The following is a 12543-nucleotide window of genomic DNA, read 5'->3' on the forward strand; positions in this document are numbered from 1 at the left end:
TTCTATTCTCTCGTCGGACCTATGACGATAGCATTAGCAAGTCAACAGTAAGTTTGCTTATTAAAGAAACCTTTTTGTTTGTTCTCAGTTCACCACCGATCCGCCACCATGTATGTATTTTTACAGACAAACTTGGCTACGTCTTGGATTATGGAAATTTTACTACGCGATTATTTCGATGGTTTTGCGAACAGTTGGCGTGGTTTGGAAATTTGGAATGTATCGAGACAACGTAGACTTGGCTGGAGTGCATTCCAACGTACTGTATAACCACATTTGCCATAGTTGTCAACTTTTAGTTCGCGAAAGAAGCTTACAATGTATTTAGAAAGGTGAAGAGGAAATGCTTCGATGGCGTGTCTCAATGTTGAAAATATTTCCATGTTTTTAAAGATTAGCAGATGTAAAGCGTTTTTTTCTGAAAAAATATTGCCGTGAAGTTTTTTTTCCTATGTTAATGGATTTTCCTTTTCTGGTACACGTTGAATTTGGGAACTTTGATACTTCATATCTACTGATTCGTTTTACGTGTTGAGATTAATTTCAATAAGAAAAGAGCAGTTGAAAAGTCTAACTCTCTCAATATTTACATAAATCATCTTAATAACTATCGAAATTACTGTGATAACTTACGTAGTAAAATTTCCACAACAATCAGGTTCCCACTAAAACCAGGTAGATATCGTAAAATTTACCTACCAAGCAATTTCAATTTCTTAGTTCAATTTAATTGTGAAAAAAAAAAACAAAGTCTTCAAAAATTTGTAAAAAATTCGAAAAAAAAGTAGGGTACTATGTATCTTAGAACTTACCTAAATTATTTCTGATTGTTTTCAAAAAGCGCAAGCCAATCAATTTTCCCAAAAATATTCGTCCTGAAAATATTGAAAATATTTGTAAAAATGACAAAAATTTAGAAAAAAAATTGCTCTTGAATTTTGATAAAAATAGCTCTAAAATCGAATTATTTTTAGTCAATAAAACCTCACAGACCATTTTCAGCTCGATCTATAGGGATCATCAAAAAATACTGTTTGTTCATTATTTCAAAGAAAAACGAAAAAATAATTTATAAGAAAATTAAATCATCTGGGCCCTCAGAACCACATCAGAAAGCATCTGAAATACTTCCCTTTTATACAATCAAAATTCATCCTTTCCAAATTTTTCGTTTGCCTTAAAACTGCTCACTGTTTCCTTCTCACCACAGACTCAAAAATTGATCCCAATCTCCCATATGCCTATGACTCATATCTCCATAAAGACTCTTCTATATTCTTAACTCCATTGGGCTATATCTGCGCTTCCCCCATTCTATACAGAAAATCCTGCAAAAACCAAGAAAAATCTTCTCTCATTTGATACATCATTACTTGAATACTCTCAACACTAAAGTCATCAGTGACTTTATTGCTCAGTATATTGCTTTCATTTTGTTTTATATTGATTGGTTGAAATCCGTTGGATCATTGTGGTTACTTGGTTGTCTGTGCCCCTACCATGCTTATTTGGTATTCTTTTCTGTGAACTATATCGTCGCCTTAGTTGCAAAACGATGTATCTCCAACTCTTGAGACCACACCTTGTGTAAACCGTTCTTTTTGCACTGTAGCGCTCCCTATTGGACTTTAATGCTCAACTAAAAGATAGATAACAGAGGGGGATCACCCTCACCTGCCTACCTTTTAGTTGAGCGTTCGAGTCCAATAGGGAGCGCTACAGTGCAAAAAGAACGGTTTACACAAGGTGTGATCTCAGAGTTGGAGATACATGGTTGTGCAACTAAGGCGATGATATGCTATAAGTGGTCTGCATAGAACTGTCTAAAAGCCGCTGGCCAAGCCTGCTACAAAACTGGGTTGGGTTGGGCTGGGTTCGTTGGGCCTATCAGGCTTTCTCGGGCTCAGTACACACAACACTACACTGTGAGTCACTGCATTCATGTTGAGTCAAGCTCGGTAACATCCCCATTGGGTGAAAATCTGCCAATGATACCCGACAATAAATTGCGACAGGAATTGCAACACTTTCCACCAATACTTTTCTGCTCAATTGCTCATTAATCAGCGCACGTAAGTATTTTTTTACGCAGCAAATTATGTCAATGTCCAATATTCATGAAAAATTGTTTGGCTCTGCTGGGGAATGAGCCTGGTTCTCTTGAGTTGGAGAGCGACTTTTCTACTTACCTAACCACTGGGACATGTGATGGAATGAATGCAAATATTTCTATACTATGCTAAAACATTTGCACATTTACATACGTGTGTTATTCACCAAATACGTACAAGAAAGAATACACTGAAAAGCAGGTTAGTGGTGTATTTTGTAGTTGGTTTCTTCCAGCGTGAAGAATACACGCCACGTAATTTGAAAGAGCTGTAGCCCTACACGAGAAAAATATGCTACAAAATATTCACATAGCATATTTTTTTTTTGGTGCACCAATCCACCTTCTGAACAGCACTTTTTCATGCATATATTCAGACTACGTCAATAAACCAGCTGGTTTTGGTGTATTTTTCAGTGTATGGGCAAATTTCCCCTCTATGGTGATCATACTCGTTTCAGGCTATCCGGCTGAGTTGAGCTTTTTGCCCAAGAATCTAGGCTCGGGCTTACCCATTCCATCTCTCAACTAAGATCTAAATCTAAGCAACATCCAAATTATCCAATTGCCCCAGAAATCTCATCTCTCCAATATGGCAAATAGTCTAGATTCCAGCTCATTTAGGAAATCTGGGAAATGAAACAGCAGACTTAAAAATAAAGCAGTCACTTAAGATTTCACATGTATGTACCAGAAACACCTGTCCATGTGTCTGATGTGATGGAAGCCATATGTTTGAGGTTAATTGCCAGCCAAAGTCGCATCTCCAACATTCAAGATTTACCCAGGAAATAGGCTGTTGCCTTATGCTGTGTACAAACAGGCCATACCCTTCTCACCCACTCCTATCTCTTCAAAAAAAAATCTCCTCCAATGTGCTCTACATGTCAAGCACAGCTCACTATCTCCCACATTCTACTCACCTGTTAAGATCATATCAATTTAAGAAAGTCACTAAACCTTCCAAAAACCTTACCAGAAATAGCTCAAAACTCTCCAGTCTTACTCTCTTTCCATCAGAAATCACAGTTTAAAAGAACCTTTGATGGCTTGGTATAAAAACCTCGTAAGTCCAGATTTTTTTGAAAATGCTTTTTTTGTGGTTTCTTTAGTAAAAAACAACGAGGAATCCGAATTTAAAAACCTCGTAAGTCTAAAACGCATCCTAGCGCTCTAATCAGCGAAAATCCAACATTAAAAAACACGTAAGTCCAACTTACGAGGTAAGTACATGAATTTCATCAATTGTAAATTTGAAAACCTCGTAAGTCCTTGTTAAAAACCACGTAAGTCGTACATAAGTACGATGAAAATCTCGTATGTTGTCTCTGCTTTAATCAGCAAATTATATTTTATCAACCCATAAAATATCATCAGTGCAATCTAAAACTGCAAATAACGAAATATGAATGTTTTAAACGTTTTTTGTGTTCTCCTGAAAAATTTAGGATCTTGGACTTACGTGGTATTTATACCAAGCCATCGCTGTGCTTCTAGCCTTGTTGCTGTACATGGCACAGTGACCATCCAACAGCTAAGTAACAAATAACAGTTAACAGGTGAAAAGAATTTCTAAAAAAAAAAAGGAGGCCAAATTTTCAATTTTGTTTTTCAAGTGTGCACACAGATCCTTTTCCATGCTTTACATCTACGTTAAGGGCAGACTTGCAGAATACGGTGTGACAGCGTTTTTACGTCAAACTATTTGTTCAATTTTATTATCACAAATGATCACGAAGAATAGTGCAGATAATTTGCAGAGTCTACCAACTACAAATCACTTGAACAATTTAAAAAAAACTTCAAAATTTCTCATTAAAAATCCAAGCGAATTTTGGTTTGCACCCTTGACCTTGTAAGTACAGCCTCTCCCCTCAATTTGAAAAATAAAAGAAATAAAACAACGCTAAAATCAGAGAAATTTTTTCAAAAGTTTTAAATTCAAGTATGTGTCATACTGTTTCCATTTCTAAATACCTAAACCTCACCCCTTCTCTCAAGAAAAATCCACATCGAAGACTTTTTGTAGGGGTACCTCTACCTACAGAGCTCGACAAAATCTTTAAAAATAGGATTATTACAGGATTTTTCAGATTTTTCAATTCTTGCGTTAGAATTGCACAAAATGATCCTGTTTTCCTAAACAATGTTTTGGAGCCCACATCTTTCCTCCGCCCACCTTTAAAAACGCACAATTTGAAAACTGGAATAATTATTCCAATAATGTAGGTACATACATAACTTTTCCTTCACCTGAAAAATTGCATGTGGGTTCTTTTTGAATTTTCGTGCTTGTTCTTCGGAAAATTCATTTTTCCAATACCGATCTACGAAAACTTTTAATCTTGACTTTTTTGAGGTAAGTACACCTTGTCAAAAACCACGAGTACATTCAAAATGAAGGTACAAATGTAATCTAATGACAAGAAATCAACAATACGATATTATTCCGCCGCAGATTTATTAAAATCTATTATCGATAACAAAACAAAAAAAAGTTCAAATAGGTACACATTTCGGCGACGAAATTGAAAGAAATGATTTGAAGTTTAATTTGCACACGAGTTCGAAAGACGAATTGAAATTTACTTTCGAAAGGTGAATTACCTATGACTATAATAACACTGTTCCATGAATAAGAATATTGAAAAATAGGTACCCAGTTCAAATAATATTCGAGGATGCTAGAAGCTTTAATCGTGCTCTTGTAAGTTTCCAACGAAAACGCTGAGCTGCATTTAGAGCTATATGTAGTAAAATGATAAACAGCTTCGATAAATTATTCATTTTGAAGTGAGTTTTTGTTCAGAGCGATTTATATTTTAATCCTTTACGCACCTGATGTACAAACATGGTCATACAAGTTAATTTCGTATAGGTAACGCGTGCGTATGTGTTGTGCGTTGTAGGAAAATCTTGGCTTATAAATTTCACCGTTTGGTATATAGACCATCTAAACATACCATAAACGTGCAGTACATATACTTAATAAGCTGTAAAAAGCAAAACTAACAAATTCCAATTGTTCCAACTTAATCAGATCTTCCATACTGTACGTAGGCGCATATAACCATCGAGAAACTTGCTACGGAAAAACGAGTGCTACATATTATTTTATGCGATTAGGGTCTCGTAAAAATAACACTCTTTCCTACACACGTGAATTTTTAATGGTCGAGTATTTCGACGTTGTAATGTTTCCAAACACTTCGATCATTTCACACGCCGAATATTTTGAAAATATTTTTTGCCGTAGAAAAAATATACCCGTATTTATTTATTTTTTTTAACACGCTGAGAGGCGTTTTTTTTTATTCGACGCGAAGAAACACGACTCGATAAAAAAAATTTTGAAGAATTTCCCTAATTAGACCATGAAAAATTAATAAAACTTGGCCAAGTTTTTTAGAAAGGAAAAACGAAAAAGATTTTGTTGCAATTGATTCGTATAAATTTAATTAAAAGCAATGATTCGAACGTGGGTGTTTTTTTTCGAATATAATTTTTTAATAAGCAATTGTCCTGGCAAAGTTTGAATTTTTTATAACGTTAGGTGTATCTGTTTAAATTATAAATTTTAGAGAAAATTTTATAGACTGGGCCAAGTCCAGTACCCAACTCTGTATCAATGGCTTGGTTGGTGGCTAAATAGGTATCTGTTGTTTTAATTTAGAAAATACACCCACTAATGCATTTTGATTACTCTTCAAATGTTGCTTAGTTCATTAGTGTTTTTTGTGATTCGAGTTGATTAATTTTGTTAGGCGCGCGTTTTTATACTTACATAAAATTTCGACTTGAATTGATTTTAATTCGTGTACATTGAATAGCTTCGCTTTGCCAATTCATCCAAATGTTGGTTTCAAGTTGGACTCAAAATGCAGTGTATGTCGTAACCGGGTCGTACCTACCGTTCTGTAAATTAATCGATGAAAATTGCTAAACCATTTATACTTACTTAGTTTTTAAGTTCCAACTTGTTTTCATTAATTGTGTTTGAAAATTTTCTAAAACTAACGACGATGGGAAAAAGCACGCTGCGAGTTTCGCCAATAAATCTTTATAAGGGTGCAGAAAGAGGTAAAACTTGAGAAATGCGTCTAGTCTAGTTTGTACCAGTTCAACATACTACTATTAAGAAATTACAAACAAACTTTCTTATTAGTTCATTTGAAACATCGCCGCCGAGGTGCGACAGATGTTTTAAAAGACCGTGGGTATGGACGAAATTATCTGTGCTCTTTCTAAATGTAAAGTTGGAAAAAATTCTCTGAGGAAATTTTTTATTCATTTTTTTTTTCAAGAAGATGATGTCAAGAAACCTGTTCCTTCATCTAAGGGATCGATATACTTGCATACCTATGTAGATACCTAACAAGGATTTTTTTTTTGAAATGGTTGGCACTCTCTGATTTAAACGAAACTAAGTTAAGTCGAAAGAGCATGTCCTAAAATCCTTGTAATCGCATTTTGAAGGCTCATTATTTCGACCTTAAATTTTACCTATCTGTCATTAAAGTAGTTTTTACAGCCAATTTCGACTCCCAAATTCATTGATTAAATTAAATAGGTATCTAATTACTTTACCTACTCGTAGATATTCAATTTTTCAATGTACCCATTTCAATTTCCACGAGAAAAACAAACCGAAAAATCTGTCATCTCTTTCTATTCTCGATGATACATATTTCATGAAGAAGTTTTCTGCGAACGATTAAATGTGTTGTTTGGGTTGGTGTTTGGGTCACCACATTTCGCACACGTACTATCCGTACGCAAGTTGTAATTCAAAACAAAAAATTTCAATCTACAAGCCGCAAAACGTCCGTCTCAATTTCTCGCCAACCGTCGCATCGTATCGAAATAAATCAAATGAAAACGCTTCGGGATTCGGCAAAATGGAAAAAAGAAAAACGCAAAATCCAATAAATTGTGTAACGCAAAAAGGTTGTATTAATGGACGAATGCAAACACATGTTTTTCCATTTCACTTCATTACTAAAGCGAGCCATAACTCGCTAAATCCTCTTTCATTTCGAAATACAACAATTTCAAATTTCCAAATAAACATAACTTTTATACCAAAAAAGATTAGAATGTTTTCCGCCAAAACATTCGCGTATATAGTGCTCAACTTACTCCATTGTCCTACCTATATAGCATCCGATCATTTTAAACTTTTCCATAAAAAGTCTTCGAGAAACCATGTACATATATATGTACCACAAAAATGGAAAAAGGCAACCAAAAAAACTCGTATGTACTGGAACGAATTATCAATGTAATACTTCGTCATACAAAAACGTTATTCTGTCGAAATCGTTTATTTTCTTTATTCTTATTGTTTTAGATATTGAAACACTCTATTTTTTTCTTTTTTGATAAATGTTATCTAGCCTGGTTTTGCAAGTCTCGAGTCTCTTGGTATTTCACAAGGTTCGTTCGATTTTTCATTTTACCATTCTGGTACGAAATTATTCTATTCGAGTTTATTCTACATACCTACATACGTACATACAAAAATACTACCTACATTTGATGTCTATGAATTTATCAATTCAATTATTTTTCTTTATAGAAAAGCAAAAGAATGTGGAATAGGCTGGGTTATAGTTTGGCGCTAGATCTCGAAATTGAAATGGAATCGCTCGGTGAATGTAGAAATCACGTGTAAATATGTGACCCCTTCCAAACTTTTTGAGAAATAGTTGCGAATGGTTTTAAAAACTGTAAATTCTTGACTTGGTATGCTACCTACAATACCTACATATATGATTTGACTCAGCAAGCTCATCAGCTTTTCGTCAAAATTTCATGTTTTTACCCCAATATACAAGAGGACGTCATGGGAGCGGAGGTGATTTGAACAAAAGATATTGCAATTAGCCTACTTGATTATTTTCGAATGTTTTTTTTTGTGAAGGTAAAGGAGGTGAAAGCTTCATGAAAAATACCAATGTGAAGTTTATATGCTTAAAAAGTTGAAAAGTTTCACTCTACTTCAATCTTCCAGCTATTTATAAAATCGACCATAAAATTTTCATTTTGCGGATTAGGTATAATGAATGCGCTTTTTTTTTGTTTTTTTCGGGACAATGCATCACTTAGAGAACAATTAGCAGCCATATACATAATAAAGACACGTTGAATTTAAAGTGAAATATTTTATCGAATTATAAATTCTCGCCAACTCTTGTTAACCTATGTGTAATTTTTCACTCCACGTAACTAAATAAGTTTACAAAAAGCGCGAGCACAAAAAGAGGTATTAACTTTTGAAATTCGATAAAAGCTGGAAATATGTTTGAAAAAGTTGGAAGATCGTTAATCAAAATAACCATACTGTTTAGTACAAAGTTTTAATAATAAGTTACGTCGTCGTCGCGTTCCATTGATTACTCCCAAAAAAGGTACCAAAAGCACCTTTATTCATCCTACGTACGAGTATGTAGATAGGTATAGCAGGAATATAGGTAAAATACGAATCTACGTACCTACATGGATACAAATGGAAGACTGAGGATTCATTTTCTCTTGCTGTGCTTTGCGGTAATGATTTAAAATTCGAAAAACGTCTATTTTAAAAGCACACGCGATAGAGAATTGTTTGCGGTGAGAGGTAAGGGTAAAGTACCGATACATATGTAGTTAAGGTACCTATGTGTATTAATCTTCGCGTAAGTAGTACCAATGTGTTTACATTTTTATTCGTTCCATACACAGTTGCAGATATCGTTTGAATGTACAAGAGAAATATAAAAATACGACAACGATATAGGTACAACGAATAAATATTTACCAACAAGATATCGATTACGAACTAATATTATTATAACCCTTCGTCCTCGTCGACAAAGATCAATGCTGACGATAAGGATCTCGGAAACAACATAGTTTACGTGCATTACCTACATATTTACTACAATGCCTGCAGTGTGTTAAACGTGTGGGTGTATTTTTTTTCGGACGAGTGAAAAAATTACAATAATGACGTCTCTTTGTATGTACTTTATTTTGGATAAAATTCACTTACACATTGAAAATCCATAACGACGCATTGTGCCAGTACCTAACTATACGTTGAATGAAACGATTTTTTTTTATCAATTCGCTAAATCTATTTACCTGTAGTACCTTATTATGTATTACGCTCTGTAGACTTAAACAATAAAAGCTTTTTTGTAAAAGCGTTATATACTTCTTGGCCTACACGTATAATTGGAATTGAATTTCATATTCTAGAGCCAAAGCTTCTGGAGGAGTTTGAATTTAATAAATAGCTACCTAAAGCTGGCTTTTATATGATTTCGACACACAATTACTAAATTTACTTAACACCTTTTAAAGTCACCGTAAGGTGACCGTACCTGCGATCTCTTGACTTTTTTACGGTATCCTCGAAACTATTTCCAATTACCATCGCATGAATTCGTTCGAATAAACTGAACCAACCAATATAGAAAAATTGTCGTTCATCGATGGCGCGCACTAGTTCACTCACACGAAGAATAATACCGCTCAAATAACGCCAACGCCGAAATAATCTCTTCAATTTGGTCGATTTTCAATTATACTAGCGCCTTTATTATATTCCTTTTCTCGTTTATATTATCAAAAAGAAACAATCAAACAGACGGCCATTTACCTTACCTTACCTACATAACCCTTTTCTTTGAAACGCTTTCGACGTCTGTGTAAACAACAACTCAATCCTACGGTGGGTAGCAGAGCGAATTTACACGAGGACAGTATCAATGTGTAATTAAGGGCGTGATTGGCCGAAAAACTTTCTCTGCGTAACCTTCTTCTCATTCGCCAAAGGAATTTATTAGTTCTGCGAACTTGGACGATTTTCGGGTAAGAAAAGTGAAACCGCATCAGGGAGACGAGAATCAGTGTAACACCCGCACAAAAAACATTATTCTGGTCAAAAATCAAAATTAGGTACCAGCAATTCACTAATAATTATTGTACGTACCAAATTACCAGTAATTACTTCAAATAATTACCAGACCCTGATTTACTCCAATTTACGTTATTTTACCAAAAATTACCGGTGATATAACAAAAAACATCGGTAATTTACCAAAAAAATACCACTAATTTACCCAAAAATACCAGTACTTTATTTACCAAATATACCAGTAATTTACCAGAAATCGCCAGTAATTTACCAAAAATTACTAGTAATTCACTCAACATTACCAGTAATTTACCAAAAAAAAAAAAACAACAGTAATTTACCAAAAATTATTTACCCAAAAATACTGGTATATAATTATCCAAAAAAATACCAGTACTTTACTTACCAAAAATACCAAGAATTTACCAAAAATTCACAGTAATTCACCAATTACCAAAAATTGCCAGTAATTTATCAATTAAGGTGCACCGGGGCAAGTCAGAATGATTTTTCGCAATTTCAACTTTGACCAGCTGTTACTCCCCTTCTAATGAACCAATATGGATCAAATTTATTATGTAGGTTCTCATAAGGGTTCTTAACCTATGGTGAAAATTTGAGCGCGATTGACACAGTAGCTTTCGCTCAGTGGAATAAAATATAAACTGTTCTGACTTTCCCCAATTGGGGGAAGTCAGAACTGGCTAAACTTTGCAGAGGCGTAGATCACAAACAGAGTGTCCTAGAACAATTGCATGGTAACAAAATTGTAGAGAATTTAATTCTCTTTGAGATCACTCTCATCAGATTTTCACTAGGACGCACGGTTCGTCCGCTATATGCGAAAAACTAAGAAATAGAAAGACTGTATTTTAGAACAAATTCAAAACAAGTTCAAAACAACAACAAAATACAATTGAACCAAAGACATCTAAAATGAAGCTGAATCGCGAAAATTTTTATGGCGTGATGAAGTAGGGGTAGTACCCTCAAGTCACCTTTAGTGGCACTTCGCCAGATATAAACCTCTAGGTGCTAGAGCAAGTTTTTTAACTTACCCCGAATTCCAACTTCCCCCGGTGCACCTTAACAGAAATTTTTGAAAAATTACCAGTAACTACGTAGCACAAGCGATGCCAAAGTCTATGGAAAAGACGAGATCACTAATCCATCACTTGTCGACATCAGCCAATGTCGATACATGACAAGTGAGAACTTGATATCAAAATCAACTACCATCTCACTTCATTTTTGTATTGACAAGGTCTCGACATTGGTGTCATTTTTTTGAGTGTAAAAATGGCAAATTTTGATTGAAAATGCGCAAAATGTGCCCAAAACTCTTTTTTTTTTATTCAAGTAAAATCATTCTCAAAAATATTTCTTCCTAAAAAAATATTTATTAAAGAAAAAAGTTTGCCCTTGGTAGGGATCAAAACCCAGGTTGCTGATGTCCTACTTGCTTCTGTCATGTTCTATACCTACTCTACTAGGTCACGGCTGCTGTTGTCAAGTCAAGAGAGGTCTTAAAAGAATATTCAGTCCATTTTATTCTGAACTTGGAAAATGTTTCTTATTGTCTTGTCAACTGAGACATCGACAAATGTGTCTGCAACACCTCAAAATTTCTAAAGATATTTTATAGATCTTGTAATCGTCATCAACTTTCTCATCAATGTTAACCAGATGGTTGATGTTGATTACAAGATCTACAGAAGTACGATAATGTTACCTTAATGCCAAATGCCAAATCCATGTACATGTCGATACAAAAAAAGTATAATTTTACGCATCACTGATAAGGTTCGGATATGCTCGGAAGGGTTCGTTCAGTTCTGATTGAACATCAGTCAGCTTCGTGCATCTTCTGTAGTGCACTTTAACTGCACTTAAATGCAAATTTTTCAATTCAGGGCATCCCAGAGTCTTATCAGTGACGCAAAACGCAACAATTTTTTTTTTTTTGATGGACATATACGGATTCGGCATCAAGGTAACGGTAAGTCTACAAAGGTGTCTACAATATATTGAAGTCTTGCAGATGATTAAAGTGAAGATAGAATTTTGTAGACAGCAATGACGACCATCAGCATTTCCATCATAACTTTTGAAAATAGTGTCAATTTTTAATCAATTATTGTAAACGTAGTTAGATTAACCCCTTTGTGGATAATGTTCTGACTTTTTTCAATCAACAATCATGTAAGATCATGTTGATACCTTTATCAAAACCACTGACAATCCTGTCAGTGCTACGCAGGTATTTTCAAAAAATTACAAGCAATTTACCAACAATTACCAGTAATTTACCAAACAATTACCAGTATCTTACCAAAAAAAATTAGCAGTAATTTACCAAAAAAAATCACCAGTAATTTACCAAAAAATTACCAGTAATTTACCAAAAAATTACCAGTAATTTACCAAAAAATTACCAGTAATTTACCAAAAAATTACCAGTAATTTACCAAAAAATTACCAGTAATTTACCAAAAAATTACCAGTAATTTACCAAAAAATTACCAGTAAT

At 34.3% G+C, this 12543-nt stretch overlaps 1 protein-coding gene across 4 annotated transcripts in view; it reads right to left on the reverse strand.

Annotated features, from left to right (window-relative positions):
- LOC135848191 (neuropeptide Y receptor type 2-like) overlaps positions 1–12543 on the reverse strand; it is a 144331-nt gene that overhangs the window by 75137 nt on the left and 56651 nt on the right. Inside the window, exon 2 of one of the 4 annotated variants that reach the window (XM_065368015.1) lies at positions 813–875. The exons of the other annotated variants lie outside the window; for them this stretch is intronic. The gene's annotated coding sequence lies outside the window, so the exon portion shown is untranslated. The remainder of the gene's footprint in view (positions 1–812; positions 876–12543) is intronic. 4 annotated transcript variants of the gene reach the window in all.

The sequence above is a fragment of the Planococcus citri genome, chromosome 5 (assembly GCF_950023065.1).
Source record: "Planococcus citri chromosome 5, ihPlaCitr1.1, whole genome shotgun sequence".
Classification (NCBI taxonomy): Eukaryota; Metazoa; Arthropoda; class Insecta; order Hemiptera; family Pseudococcidae; genus Planococcus; species Planococcus citri.